Source organism: Tursiops truncatus, chromosome 18, assembly GCF_011762595.2.
Source record: "Tursiops truncatus isolate mTurTru1 chromosome 18, mTurTru1.mat.Y, whole genome shotgun sequence".
Lineage (NCBI taxonomy): Eukaryota > Metazoa > Chordata > Mammalia > Artiodactyla > Delphinidae > Tursiops > Tursiops truncatus.
This window is the reverse complement of record NC_047051.1, coordinates 76,963,900-76,978,948: the sequence shown is the minus strand read 5'-3', so window position 1 is coordinate 76,978,948 and position 15,049 is coordinate 76,963,900. Positions and strand designations below refer to the sequence as shown.

Below are 15,049 nucleotides of genomic sequence, written 5' to 3'. Positions count from 1 at the left end.
GGACGCAGCAGCCGGAGCCAGGTGGGGCCTGCTTGGGTGGGGTTCGAACCAGCCGCCTGTAAAGGACATTCTGAGGCCTGGGGGGGAGGCCTGAGTGTGGGCCAGTACTAGCCCTGCACGGGGGTTTTGTTAATTTCGTTAGTGTTTCAATGACACTGTAGGTATGTAAGAGAAAAATGCCTTCATCTTAGCAAGAAGGCGTTTGCATAAAATCATAAGACATCTTGGACGATGCTAAAATGCTCCAGTAACAACTAAAGTGTGTGTGTGTGTGTGTGTGTAAAACAAGATGGCAAAACGTATACGATTGAAACCAGGTGATGGAGTTTCCACAATTCCCCCACTTTTGGGTGAGCTAGAAATTTTCCATAATTAAAAGTTAAAATATATAATGTATGCTACTCTCCCATGGAGTATTGGATCTGAACAAAGCTTCAAATATAGAACAACGCTCCAACTTACTCCATTCCCCCAGCAATAAACGGTAAATCTGGGGAGGCATGAAGGGGAGGGACCCCAGGAGAAGGCCATGGCCCGCCTGACTCAGCCCAGGGAGGCACCCGTTTTCTCCCACCCACAGCAACGCCCCGTGACTGTACCCATGGTCATGTTTATCGGCCGGAACTCAGCTCCCTGCCCGCAGCAAAGCAGCAGGACGAAGACGGCCACTCCTGTATTAGCCGCCATGTTCCTCCAGCTGCGGAAGGAGGATGCTCTCCTGAGGTCCTCTCAGATTCTCCCGCGTGGTCTCCAGGACACTGTGGAATGTCCAGGGTGTGTGACCTCACAGCAGGAAGCGAACAGCGTCCTGCCTGTGTGGGTGGCAGAGACAGGAAGATGCGGGAGACCCCTGGGGCCTTGGGGGACGGGGATCCCCTCTCCTTACTTCTGTTGCCCGTTCCCGTCCTCCCTCAGTCCTGCAGACCCTGAGACCTGGCAGAACCCAACAAAGCCAGCTTCGGGGGAAAGAGGCGCATTGGGAAAAGGCTGGGAGCTCACTGAGTTACAGAGCAGGTGCTGGAGCCAGCAGGGGGGCCGGGGCTGACGCCTGTCTCCCCACCATCACCAGTCCCCGCTCCATCTCAGCAGGAACAAGGCTGCTTGTCCCCCCGCACCACATCCCAGCTCCACCCCTCAGAGATTCTTGCTCCATTCACACCAGTGAGAAAATCCCACAGGATTTTGGTTGGCTTGCCTGGGCCATATCGCATCCCATATCCCAATCCCGGACCGCTTCCTATGTCTGGGGCTCAGAATGGGGTAGCTGGTCCACCCCAGGGCAGGGCTGGGTCCCAGGTGGACAGTCCTCCAACCACAGGGGGGTGGTCCTGGATGCACAACAACGGTGCCCCCTAAACCCGGGGAGGACCCAAAGGTGGCAGGCCCACCAGGGATCTTTTGGCTTTTTTATGTTTTTATTGCTGTTATGGGGAACTAATGCAGATGCTTTAAGGATTTTCTTTGGGTAGATGTGGAAAGCAGTCTACCTTGAGGGGTAGCCACGGAGGAGACTGCAAACGTTTGCAGTGTCCATGGACATGTTGAATTTAAGCACAGCTTACATTTGCAGGTAGCATGTTGGGGTCCGTGTCCCATTTGAGTTAATTAATGGTCTGATGACACACAGACCAGTGGTCTGGACACTTTCCACTCAAGTGCGGTCCTTTGACCAGCAGCCTCAAATGGAAAACAGCACCATGAAGGGTTGTAGAACTTCGACCCACAGTCTGCAGCGACCAGCCCGGGCAGGGAAACCAGTGTCCGTGGTGACCATCCAGGAGCAAAGAGTGCCAACCACAGGAACCGTCCAGGTAGGTCCAGGAAGGTAAACAACAGCCCCTGCTGGGATCTGCTCAGTAGCTGACAGTTTCCTAGTTTTTGTCTCCACTTCCAATTTAGACGAAGCAGAGAGAGCTGGGCTCTCACGAATGACGCTCTGGACGTTTCCCTGTAAGGGTGTGGACAGCAAAGCCGGAGAGACCCACCCTGGGCAGGTGTGCCCTACACGCTCACTTCAAACAATATAAAGTTATAATCTTCCTGGTTCTGGAGACCAGAAGCCCCAGCCGGGCGTCGCTGGCCTAAAATCGTGGTGTCAGCAGTGCCGTGTGGCTTCTGGAAGCTGCGTGGAATTTGTTTCCTTGCCTCTTCCCACTCCCAGGAGCCACCAATTCTTGGACTGTGGCTCTTCTCCTCCGTCTTCAAAGCCTGTCCTGTCTCTGACTCTCTGCTGCGACGTCTATAGACCCCTGTGATTACAATGGCCGCTCTGGCTGGGCCACAGTGCCTACATGTACTGACTCCTATCCTGGCTGTGTTTCTGTGAGGGTGTCTTGAGTGAGATTAGGTTTAAATTGGTGGGCTTTGCAGTCACGGTAAGACAAATACTGTCTGATTGCACTTATATGAGCTCCTTAGAGTTGTCAAAATCACAGAGATAGAAAGTGGATGGGTAGGTGCGAGGAGCAGAGTGAAGGCAGAGTGTATAGACCTTATGTTTTACAAGATAAAACGAGTCACGGGACTACCTCTGTAAAATTGTGTAACTAGATTGTGTAAAATAACTTCATTGCTTACTATGAAATCATAAAGTTAAAGCTTGGGGAAAATGGGCTTTTTAGAAGCAAACAATTCTAAGTATATTCTGTTCTTTGAATACATGTCTTTTTTTTTTCTAAAAAAGATTTATGGGGATAGATGGGGGTGATGATTGAACAACAATATGAATGCCCTTAATACCACTGAACTATACCCTTAACAATTGTTACAATGGTAAATTTTATGTTATGTTGGTTTTCAAATTGGGAGGGAAAAAATATAAAAAATATAAAGTGCGTGGAAGAGTCCGTGGCATGTATTAAGTACTCAGTAAATGTTAGTTATCAAAGGAAATAAAAAAAAATTGGTGGGCTTTGAGTAAAGCAGATTGTGGGTGGGCCTCATCCAATCAGTTGAAAGCCTGGATAGAAAGAAAAGACTGGCGTCCCCTGGGCAAGAGGAACTTGTGCCAGCAGATGGTAGGACCACCTGTTCCCTGGGATTCCAGCCCTCCCGCCTGCCCTGCTGATTTGGGCTCTGCTGGTCACCACGATTGTGTGAGCCAATTCCTTAAAATAAATCTCTCTCTATATATACCTACACCACCTACACCTGTATATATACCTATACCACCTCCACCTATATATATATACCTACATCCCCTACTACATCCGCTCTGCTTCCTGGAGAACCCTAACACAGCCCATGTGGATGACCCAGGATAATCTCTGTCCTCAAATTCAGTTTACTAGCGTCTTAACTCCATCTGCAATCTTAGTTATCCTTTGCCATAAAACTCAAGATATCCTCAGGTTCTAGAGATTACAGGCCTGAGAAGATGGGTATCTTTGGGGAACCATTATTCTGCAGACAACATCTTCTGCCCATTTTCCAACTGGATTGTTTGGGGGTTTTCACCGTTACATCTTGAGAGCTCTTTATGCATTCTTAACTATGAGTGCTTTGTTAGACACTTGGTCTGCAAAACATTTCTCTCAGTCCATAGTTTGTCTTTTAATCTTCTTTACAAAGTCTTCTGTAGGACGACAGCTGTTTTTAATTGTGCTAAGCCCAATGTGTTGCTGTTTTCCTTTTATGGACTGTGCTTTTGGTGTCAGTCTGAGAACTCCTCACCAAGCCTTAGGTCCTGAAGCTTCTCTCCTGTCTTCTAAAAATTTTATAATTTTACGTTTAAATTTATGATCGACTTTGAGTTACTTTTTGATAAGTTGTGGGTTTTGTTCAAGGTTCATTATTTTGCCTTAAGATTTAAAATTGCTCTAGCACCATTTTTTGAAATGGCTATTCTTCTTCCACTGAATTGCTTTTGCCTTTTTTTTAGAGAATCAGTTGGCCGTCATTGTGTGGGGCTCTTTCCGGGTTCTCTATTCTGTTTCTTTTGTATTATTGATCTAGGTGTTTATGCCCCAACCAATACCACACTGCCCTGATTATTGAAGCTACATAAAAAGTCTGGAAAACAGGTAGAGTAATTCCACTTTAGTTTTCTTTTTCAAAATTGTTTTAGCTATTCTAGTTCCTTTGCCTTTCCATATAGATTTTAGGATAATCTTGTCTATGTCTGCAAAATATTTTGCTTGGATTTTGATGGAATTTGCGTGAAACCTGTACATCAATTTGAGGAGAATCGTTAAATATTTTTTCTGCATGAATTCATATGATTGTGTGACTCTTCATCAGCTTGCTAAGATGGTCAGTGACACCGAGGAATGTCTATTGTTTTATCTTTTTTCACTGTTTTTTTCCTGTTTTTTCCATTTTGCCGTTGAGCCAACCTTGTGGGTCAGACACAATATTTGTATCTGACACTGTTTCACATACAATAGTCGTTAGTTCTGAAACGTCTAGATGGTTCTGCTTTGTATTTTCTATTTATTTGCTGAAAGCTTCATGTCTTTGTTGAGACTTGCTATTTCTTCATTTGTTTCAGGTGTGTTTGTAAATGCTTGCTGAAGCATCCTTACCGTCACTGCTTTCACGTCCTCATCAGATAATCCTACCGTCTGTTATTTCAGTGTTGGCCTCTACTGAGCGTCTTTTCTTGTTCCATAGGACATTTTCCTGGTTCTTGGTGTGGCGGATGGTCTTTGATGGAAACGTGGGTGGTGTGTGTGTTATAAGACTCTGGATCTCATTTAAACCTGTCCTCGAGCAGGCAGGCTCCTGACCCGGTGCTGGTGCACCGTGATATTGTCGGCTGGGGTGGAAGCCCGTGTTCCCCACACAGCCTGCTCCACCACAACCCCAAACATGGCCCGGCCGCCTCTTTTCAGCCCCACGATGGTGCGGGTGTCGACTCGCCACTGAACTTCTGCTGGAAGGCTGGGGACAGGGCCTGAATTCCCTCTGTGCTATTTGGCTGGGGTGGAACCATCACTGTGGAAGCACTGCGGGTCTTGGGAGGCCGACTGGTCTCCCGGTCCTTAGGCTGGAGGGCAGCCTTTCTCGTATGGATCTGTGGGTGTTTCCAGGTCTGCCAAGTTTCTCCAGCACCTGGTGGGAGGCATAAGCCAAACCACGAACTAGGGGCTCCCGGCCAGGCTGGGCCTCGTGATCCTTGTACCTCTGCTGCCTCTGCACCTTCCAGAGGCTTCCCATGTTTGCTTTGTCCGTGACGACCAGGGCTTTTCGTGGTGCTTAGTGGGAAGAACAGGGGAAAAGATGTCTGCTCCAATTTTCATGCAGTAGAAGAGCGTGCAGGCTCTCTGTGAAACGTGGGGGCACGTGTCCAGCTGGGGCAAGTTTGCAGCAGCCGTGGGCACCAGGGTTAAGAGGTCAGCTCCAGTCGCAGGGGCTGGTTGACTTCCCAGCGTAGCCACGTGCTGGGTGGTGACCTCAGACAAGCCTCTTACACTGATCCCACTAGGACGGCCCTCCCCGGGGGGCTGGGTCACTCGTCTCTGGCTAATGCTGAGATCACTGGGCTGGGTCTGGCCTCGGGGGTCATGTCCCAGCCCCCCTTCCCACCCGCCCTCCACCCCCCACTGGCTGTGCCGTTTCCTGTCCCTGAAGGAGCTCCTCAAGGCCCTGCGCTCATCCCGGGGGCATTTGGTCTCTGGGCCTCTGCTGTTTGCTGCCGCACCTTGGCTTCTGAGATGTTTAGGACTTGGGAAGATTCCTTGCTGGCCGGGTGCTGAGCCGGTGGGGTTGGCAGGATTTTGAGGTTCCGGGAAGATTTGTTTGAGGCACTTTCGGCCACAGAATGAACGCGTGGAGTCACCAGCATGTGGCCCTCCGATGCAGGGGAGCTCCTCAAGGCCCTGCGCTCATCCCGGGGGCATTTGGTCTCTGGGCCTCTGCTGTTTGCTGCCGCACCTTGGCTTCTGAGATGTTTAGGACTTGGGAGGATTCCTTGCTGGCCGGGTGCTGAGCCGGTGGGGTTGGCAGGATTTTGAGGTTCCGGGAAGATTTGTTTGAGGCACTTTCGGCCACAGAATGAACGCGTGGAGTCACCAGCATGTGGCCCTCCGATGCAGTGTGACAGTCTGCAAGGGCTGGGGTCTGCGGGGCAGAGACCCCAGGGCGGGGGGCAGGGGCTGTAGCTCACGGGCTTCCCGCTGCCAAGTCCACAGACCTCTGCTCCCAGAAAACTTGAGAGGAAAGAGATGTTTCAACCCGCTGGAGGCCTCGGAATAGGGGCACCAGGACCCTTAGGCCATGCCTCTGTGTGTCACCAGACTCCCTATTTAAAGGTCATTTTCAAAGCACATTTGCAGTTGTTTTCACTTATGAAAATGTCCAGTGGGTCCATAATTTGGCAATAGCCATATAATCAGTTGTTTTAAAACAGAAGTGATGCTGGCTATTATAATGTAAACTGTTCTCTAAATGAAAGAATTAAAGGACTGCAGTTGGAGAAGTGCACGAGCAGCGGTTAACACGCTGCTTCTGGCAAAGACGTGTCCCAGCTTACAGCCTTCTTCCGGGTGTGTGTTGCTGGGTTTAATCAGGCGCGTGCGTGCGCTCAGGTGCTGGGCTGTCGTCCTATCAGCTGGGACGCTGCCCTGTTAACTGCTGAGCTGTGCACTTTCCACTGTGGTTGTGTCTCTCCGAGCTTCTCTTTCTCCTGCTCTTTCTCTGGTCTCCGCAATCTGTATAATTGTCTTCTTACTTCTGTCCTCAGAAAGCTTTAACCAGAGTTGCTGGGAAAGATGAACTGTGTCAGTCGCCAAGTTCTGATGCTTCACGGATTAACTGTAGGGACTGGTTATGTGGATGCTGTAAAGGCAGGAAGGGACCTGGGTCTTGCACGGAGGCCACGTGGGCCGTGGCCAGTGGCCCTTCCTCCCTGGGGAGGGTCCACGGGAGGCGAGTCCGAGCAGACCAGCCCTGCGACTGCCCAGCCCGAGGCTGCTGGTGGTGCCGGGCGCTGCGTTTGGGGACCCCAACCTTGACCTCAATGGGCCAAAATAGCTCTGCATTCCCAGGACCCCTCTACAGGGAATTCTAAGCGTGGGAGAGAAAAGTGAAATGCCACCTCTGCTGAGGAAGCAGCAGGGAGGATTCGCCTGAGTAAGGGGACCCCTGAGAACACCGCTGTATTCATTCATCAGTTTATCCATTCATCTCTTCATTCATCCATCCAACCATCTTTTCATCCATTCATCTGTTCGTTCATTCATCCTCTTTGTCTCCGCATGGGCTGTGTTTTCTGAGAAGACTGTGTTTCAGTGTTGCTGTTACAGGAAATCAGATTATTTACACATTTCTACATGTAATAAAATGGCTGGTCAGTGTAGCCGCTTAGCTGTGAGCGCTTTAGGATGGCAAAGACAGACCTAGAATGTCTGGGCAGACGTGCTCCCTGAGACCACTTCCATTTTCAGGTTCTGTTTTGTATCATTCTCTTGAATTCAGATAAAGAATCCAATATTGCTTTAAGAAATAATTTTGGCAAAATCCAATATATTATACAAAACACACTGTTGTTGGAGGATGGGCTTACCTTACAATGAAAGGGGAAAAAAAGTTGCTTACATAGAATTAAGTATTAACTGGAAAATTCAAAGAAAAAACCATCAGGGCTTAGATATAAAATTGTGCTGGGAAAGTTTATCCAGACCCACTCCTTGCAAAACACACCACTATGGAGTAGGACCTCTGTTAGCTGAGCTTAAATGCAGGGGTTTTTCCCCAAAGGACATCATTAACTAGAGAGAGACAAAAAGGGAAACAGCGTAAAGAAACTTTAAAGATGCTTTTAAACCAGCAACACCCCCACTAATGCGCGTGCTGCAGCCTCGCTGCTGTTCTTCCCCATCACTGTGGAAAAGCAGACGACGGTTCATCCCCCCGGGCGCGTTCACAAATCCACAGTTGTCAGTCCTACAATTGTTGGGATCAAGTGACTAAGAATTCAAACGGGCATCCTATAGGTCTGGGTCTCATGACCGCCTTCAAGGTTCTAAAATCATGCCTTGAAATAAAGTCACTCTGTTCCCACCCACGGCTCTAACTGCGGTGCGGACTGAGCAGCAGGGAAAGAACTTTTTTCTGCTGCTTGACCATTTCAGTGACTCGTCGCTGTGAGCAACAGACCTGAGGGGTGAACTTCTAAGATTGTGGCAATGGAAATAAAGTCCAGAGGGCTCCACATGAAGAGAGCTGAAGCAGGGCTTGCTCTGGGCATCTCATCACCAAGAGGCTTGCTCCATAAAAGCGGGGGGAGCGTTGGCCCATGACAGAGAAGAGAAAATTGGTGCCGCAGCCCGTAGTTAATGTGACAACACGCAGCTAATGAGACTTAATTGTCCCCAGTCTGTTCATTTTTGTCACCCATTTGAGAATGTCACTTGTTTTATACTTAGCCCCACGGTGTAGGATTAGCTTCACGCTAAAGTGAATTAGTCAAGGTTCTTTAAAAATCAGAACAAAAGTACCAGAAAATGTGTACAGATATGAAGAGACTGAACGTGTATACACTTGTTCAGATAATGTATAATTAACTTAAAGGAACTTTTGGCTGAATGTGTGAACTGGCAGCAAAATTTTACATTTGGTGAGAACTTCACCTTAGCATGGAACATATGTTTTTAACCTGAAATCACTCTTGGAGAAAAATATCAAAGGTCATCAATCACCGCTCATTGTCTGGGTACTGAAGGAACCTCACTTTCAAAATAGAATTGAGTTCTATCTCAAAACATGCAGATCCCATCAGCTATTTATTTATTACATACATACATATATATATATATACACACACACACATTCACTTTTTTTTCTTTTTTAGCACCAATTTTTCATGTTTTGTTTCCATTCTCCCAAGTTTTCCCATAGAAATTCTCTCTTCTATTCTTCCTGTCGGTAAGTGCATCCCAGAACTCAGAGATTCTAGAAAAGAGGTAGAATTTGTCAGTTTAAAAAAAGTGCAGAGATCTCTTTCTGTCACTCTAGTGTTCTACAGGGAAGATCAACTTTAGCAGAGAAGTTCATGCTGCCTGCTGTTAAATTTTGCAGTGAATGAGTGAAAAGAGTTTTCTCATTTGCTGATTTTCTTTTTTTTTAAACATCTTTATTGGAGTGTAATTGCTTTACAAGGGTGAGTTAGTTTCTGCTTTATAACAAAGTGAATCAGCTATACATATACATATATCCCCATATCCCCTCCCTCTTGCGTCTCCGTCCCACCCTCCCTGTCCCACCCCTCTAGGTGGTCACAGACCACCGAGCTGATCTCCCTGCGCTATGCGGCTGCTTCCCACTAGCCATCTATTTTACGTTTGGTAGTGTATATATGTCCCTGCCACTCTCTCACTTTGTCGCAGCTTACCCTCCTCCTGCTCCCCGTGTTCTCAAGTCCATTCTCTAGTAGGTCTGCGCCTTTATTCCCGTCTTGCCCCTAGGTTCTTCATGACCTTTTTTTTTTTCTTAGATTCCATATATATGTGTTAGCATACGGTATTTGTTTTTCTCTTTCCGACTTACTTCACTCTGTATGACAGACTCTAGGTGCTGGTTTTCTTAAGATAACACCACAGCCTTGAAGCAGCTGGGTCTGCTGTCTCTTTTCACCCTGAAATCACACATCCCAACACCCGTTCGTCAGAGTTTACGCTTCATTGTGAGTAAGAACTCATGTTTCTTATAACAATGCAGAATAAATAAAAGTTTCCATGCTTTGGAACTAGAAGGAAGGGTGGAAGTGACATGGTTCTCTTTTGACTAATAAAGGTTCAGAATAGAACAGTTAGTTCTGCTATCTTTTATGGCTCGGTTGCCCACCGTGGAAATACAACAGGGATCTGCAGTTCACAGATCCAACCATAGATGGCGACACAGTACGCAGCTCCTTCAGACCATAAAGACACAAACTTGTCTTCTCATTGGCTCAGGTGGTTGGATTTTTACCATTAGAGAGTTCTTCCTTTACTTAAAATATTATGTTATTGGGGGGTACCACGTGAGATGAAATACTTTTGGAAGGGATAACATGTTAATAATTGACCAGCCATTGGTAGCCAAGAGCTGATTAGCTTGGAAAATGACTTTCCTAATGTGATAAAGGGTTGGCAAGTCTGAAGGCACAGGACCAGGGTGGACCAGCAGAGACGGATGAAGGTCCCTACCTGGTGTGCCCTGCTGGAGAACGACCAGAGCTCTTGGGGAGGTTGTCTTGGAGGGAGGATGATAACTTCCTCTCAATTCTAAATGAGCCTGAGGGGCTTCCTTATACCTCCCCCTGTTGAATCCAGGAAACGATGCATCTTAAATTCACAAGAGCGTGGAATTCTGTGGAAATCTGAGTCAGGAACCATGGAGAGACCGCTGAAACCCTTGCAGATGCATCGTCCCTTTCAATTTGGAATCAAACACTTGGAATTCTGAGTTTTCTAATTTTGTTGTCTAGCAGCTCTTGGAGGTGAATGAGCCAGGTATGTAATCCCATTTTAATGGACCTTGTCATTAATGTCTGCTCATAAAATAGCTTCATTACATCAGTGGCCTGCAGCGGGGACGCAGCGTTGTTCTGGAGTCTCCAGGTGGCCCCGAGGTTCAATGCAAAGTTGTTTTGCGCAAAGCGAGCTGCAAAACTAATCCTGGCCTTTTAGTTTTGATTTCCTTTCTATTGATTTACGCTCGGTACATCTAATTCCAAATCTTATGGATGGCCAACTTGGCCATTCAATTGAGGCTTTGCAGTGAAGGAGCCATTAAGAAAGTGGAGAGGGAAGGCCATACAATTTCCACTGGAATGGGGAATCGAGGGCTAATTTTATTCTGAGATCAAATTCAGGCCAAACGCTTAGCTGGTCACAGGCCAGTGCCGTGGCTGAAGTACAGAGAATCTTGCGGTTGGGGCGCAAGGAGGTGAATGCACCCTCTGAATCTTTATTCGTGGGACGCACACAACTAAGGAAGCATAATTCTGTGGACAGCAGGAGGCGGGGTTGGGAGATTCCTGCCCAAAGCACTGTCCTGATCTATCACAAGTTCAACGACCAGTGATGTTGTTGGCGCGTCTCTTCAGATTTTTATCTGAAATAATTGAGGGAGATTTTAAAAATTCATGTTGATCTTAAAAAGAAAGATGCCTTTCCCTTAGCCTGGGAAGCCAAATGGACCAAACCTGGCCCTGGCCCAGTGACCGCTCTGCTTCAGAGCCACGTCCCTTCATGTGTGGGGACACCGGGCTGGATGCTTACAGGTTCTTTTTTTAAGAAGAGTATTTATTTATTTTATTTGGTTGCATTGGGTCTTTGTTGCAGCAGGCGGGCTCCTTAGTTGAGGCTCGAGGGTTCCTTAGTTGGGGCATGTGAACTCTTAGTTGCGGCCTGCGTGTGGGATCTAGTTTCCTGACCGGGAATCGAACCCACGTCCCCTGCCTTGGGAGCACGGAGTCTTAACCACTGTGCCACCAGGGAAGTCCCTACAGGTTCTTTCTTTGCAAATGATCACTTTACAGACTCAGTGGGTAGGTGGCGCCAGAGGGGGAATGCCTTGACTGAGCAGAACGAGGCAATGTCTACATTAAAAACCTGAACAACAGGGTTGTTTTGAACTTGAACATTTCAAATTTTATCTCACTCTGAAGGGAAGGAAGTCAAAGCTGGGTCTTATGTGTTCGGATGCATTTCTCTGCAGCCAGATTTCCCATCAGGACACAGCGTCAAGGGTGGTTGCTAAGGTGCCCTATGGCCCCGGGGGGCCCAGGGCTGCCGTGCTGAGCCCGCTGGCTTTGGGGGACCTCTGAGTCGCCATGCCAGCTTCGGGGGCCGGGGCTTCTTGTGCACCTGGGACCTGAGGCCGGGCCATTCCCACCCCCAGAGGGCCAGCCCCGCTCTAGGCCCGTCAGCTGCCTTGTCCAGGGGTGGGCTCCCCTCTCTGGTGCAGCAGGAGGTGGAGGTAGGAGAGATGGCAGGAGGGGACCTGAGTGTTAGCTTGGGTGTTGCTGCCGGGTGGCCGAGTGGTAGGGGCAATGGAGGGGTCAGAGGTCACGGTCACTTCCCCAGGTGCCATCCTTGGAAGCTCTGGAAGCTCACCAAGGCCCCTCCGAGGTGGGTGCCCGGCACCGCTCCCCCCGGGGTTTTGGGGTCAGGGTCCGACTCTGCCAGCCCCTCCGCCCCTCCACCACAGTCCTCACCGACCCCGGGCTCCAGTGGGGTCCCGCAGTGGTTGGCTCCCCACCCCTCCCAATTCGGGCCCAGCAGGACGGGCTCCTTCAGGTGGATGACCTCCTCCCGGCCCAGCTCCCGGCGCCTCCTGACTCTGCAGGGTTCAGAGCCGTGGAAGGGCGATGCCACCTGCTTCTTGGTCTCAAGAGAGCCGGTGTGCCCCCCACTGGCACAGCAGCTGTCGCCCCGCCAAGTACTTCAAAGGCTTCTGGTCATTCGGTGACCTGTCCATGCTACTGGGATTTAACCGAACTCGTCTCTCCTTCACCCACTGTCCTCACTCTCCTCTCGGCCTCTCGTTTTATTCCAGCCTGTTGCCCACCGATTGGACTTCGGGAAGCGTTTTAAGATTTCCTCTTCTGAAAACACCACCCGGAATCCACCCACTGTAGCCAGGCACGGTCCCTGGCTCCTTGGGAGTGTCTGAGAGACTGAAAGTCAAGGGGAGTTTCTGAGATGGAGTGTCCTCAAGGGATGAGGCTAATGAGAAACTTCTGAAGTAACTTCGGTTGTCATTTGGTCGAAAACAGTGCATGCTGTGGGGGTTAAGCAAGAAGCTGGATCGTCCTTGGTCAGCTCTCCCCACGAACAGCTGGCAGATTCCTGGTTCCGAGGACGAGAGCCACCGGGGCCGGCTTGGCTACGAGGCTCCAAGAGCTCCTTGTTCTGAAAGAGCTGGGCTCCAGCTGTTTGCTGGCCTTGTGCGGTTGGGTCAGAATGCAAGACCTCTGGTGGATTTATGACTCTAGCAGCTTCTGGGTACGGGCAGAGGCAGACTGTAGACGGCCTTCTTGCTTTACCAAAAGGGTTACTCATTTATTTATCATAGAAAACGAGTGTGTTTTCCACTGAGCGCCTACAGAGCCGCCTGCCTGAGCCCAGTCTATCAGCTGGTGATTTGAATGTGCTCCCAAGCAGGCCACACGTCCACACCCGCAGTTACAACCCCATCAAACCAATGCCACCATTCTTATAACAAACAGGTTGTAACCTCCCTTTCCCTGGAATGAGAGTCTTCGCTAATATAGTAATCTATGCGCCTGAAAAACAATATCGTGCTTAATGGGAAATTAAAACAAACTGTAATAAAAGGAAATTAGTTTATAATAGTTTCTATTTCAACATGTAAATCCCGGAGCAAAATGAAAGGGACCAAGATTTGCACTTCTTTCGAATGAATCCGTTTGAGTTTAAGAAGTGAAGCGACATGGAGATTGTTCTGGGTGAAAGCCTGTGGCCCCAGGTGCTGCCGAGGAGATGCAGAGTTTGTAGAGGCTCATCCCCCTGAAGTGGGCGGGATGAACCCTGCTCCCTCCAGAACTGTGAGAACATTCACGACCACGGACAACCATATACAAACACTGCAGCCGCTCACAGCAATATACAACTGTCCACAAACAAAGACAACAATTCACAACCATGGGCAGCCATCTCTAACCATGGACAACCTCCCACAGACATTGCAACCATCCAGAACCTTTCACAACCATATACAACCATCCACACCATTGCAACCTTCCACAACCATGTACAACCATCTACAACCACATAGAACCATCCGCAACCATCCATGACCATATAGAACCGTCCACGACCATACAGAACCATCCACAATCAAGGACCACCATCTACAACCGTCCACAACTATATAGAACCATCCACAATCAAGGACCACCGTCCACAACCGTCCATGACCACATAGAACCATCCACGACCATACAGAACCATCCACAATCAAGGACCACCGTCCACAACCATCCATGACCACATAGAACCATCCATGACCATACAGAACCATCCACAATCAAGGACCACTGTCCACAACCGTCCATGACCACATAGAACCATCCATGACCATACAGAACCATCCACAATCAAGGACCACCGTCCACAACCGCGCACAACACCTGAGCACAGAGCTGTGCGGGCACTGCTATTGAGCCACAGGTGACGGTGCTGCCACCTGTGGTGAAAGGGACTGGGAAACAGTGAGACGGTGACAGCGTCTCATGATAGAATGTAGGTGCCGGAGGTTTTCGGAGCTTCTCACCTGCAGATTTGAGGCCCTTACAGCTGGTGGTCCTCCCTCAGTTCCGGCGGCGTCATGGGACAGCTGGGTGGGTGCTTCCTGCCCCTGGGCATTGAGCAGGCCTGGCCCGCGGGTGGGAGCCACACGGAAGAGGGAGTTCTGCACGTGGGGCGGCTGTGAGGGGCAGGTGGGCAGCCCATCAGGAAAGCCGGCCCTGCCCTCGGGGGCCCGTGAAGCTGTGCTGAGTCGCAGGGGCACGACGGGGGGCCAGAGACAAGGGGGCCGCGGGCTCCCTCCGCAGCCAGCAGACGGGCTCAGGTGCGGCTGTGGGCAGAAGGGGGCTGAGGGGCTGGGTCCTTGCGTCGGGCTCCAGCAGGGGTGAGCACCGAGGCTTTGTCCTCACGTGGGGCCCACGGGGCGTGTCGTCCTGGGTCGTCCTGAATTCAGTAACGTTAGAAAGACGGGGCAGGAACAGAACAGCGTTGGTGACAGACAGCCCCAGTCCTGCTCCAGTGTGCGTGCACCAGCGAGACGAGCACACGTGGCCTCGGCCTGTGGCCTCTGGGCTGGGCTACATGTGGGTGACAAGCTGTCCAGGCTCTCTGGGCCCATGGCCACCTTTCCTGGCATCTTCCATACGACGCACTAGGAAACATGCAAACTCGGGGCCCAGACGGAGGCTCCCGAGGGCCTGTGATGAAGGTTCCTCTCTGCCCCTGAGCACAGCTCTCAGTGGCATGGATGCCAGGCTCGTGCAGGTGACATGAAACACTTCTCAGCCCTGTCCGGCGAGGGGAGCTCGGTCCTCTGGAAACCTGGTGAATGAAAGTCCCAGGTGTGATTCAGT

General features: G+C 49.8%; 1 long non-coding RNA gene across 2 annotated transcripts; it reads left to right on the top strand.

Annotated features, from left to right (window-relative positions):
- Nucleotides 1–346: 346 nt before the first annotated feature.
- On the top strand, nt 347–10,293 carry LOC141277010 (uncharacterized). 2 transcript variants are annotated; one of them, XR_012327534.1, is made up of 3 exons: nt 347–1,014; nt 1,571–1,811; nt 10,254–10,293. It is a non-coding gene; the product is annotated as an uncharacterized lncRNA (long non-coding RNA). The 2 variants fall into 2 exon arrangements; XR_012327533.1 differs by lacking the exon at nt 10,254–10,293 and adding an exon at nt 9,504–9,607.
- The last annotated feature ends 4,756 nt before the right edge of the window (nt 10,294–15,049 follow it).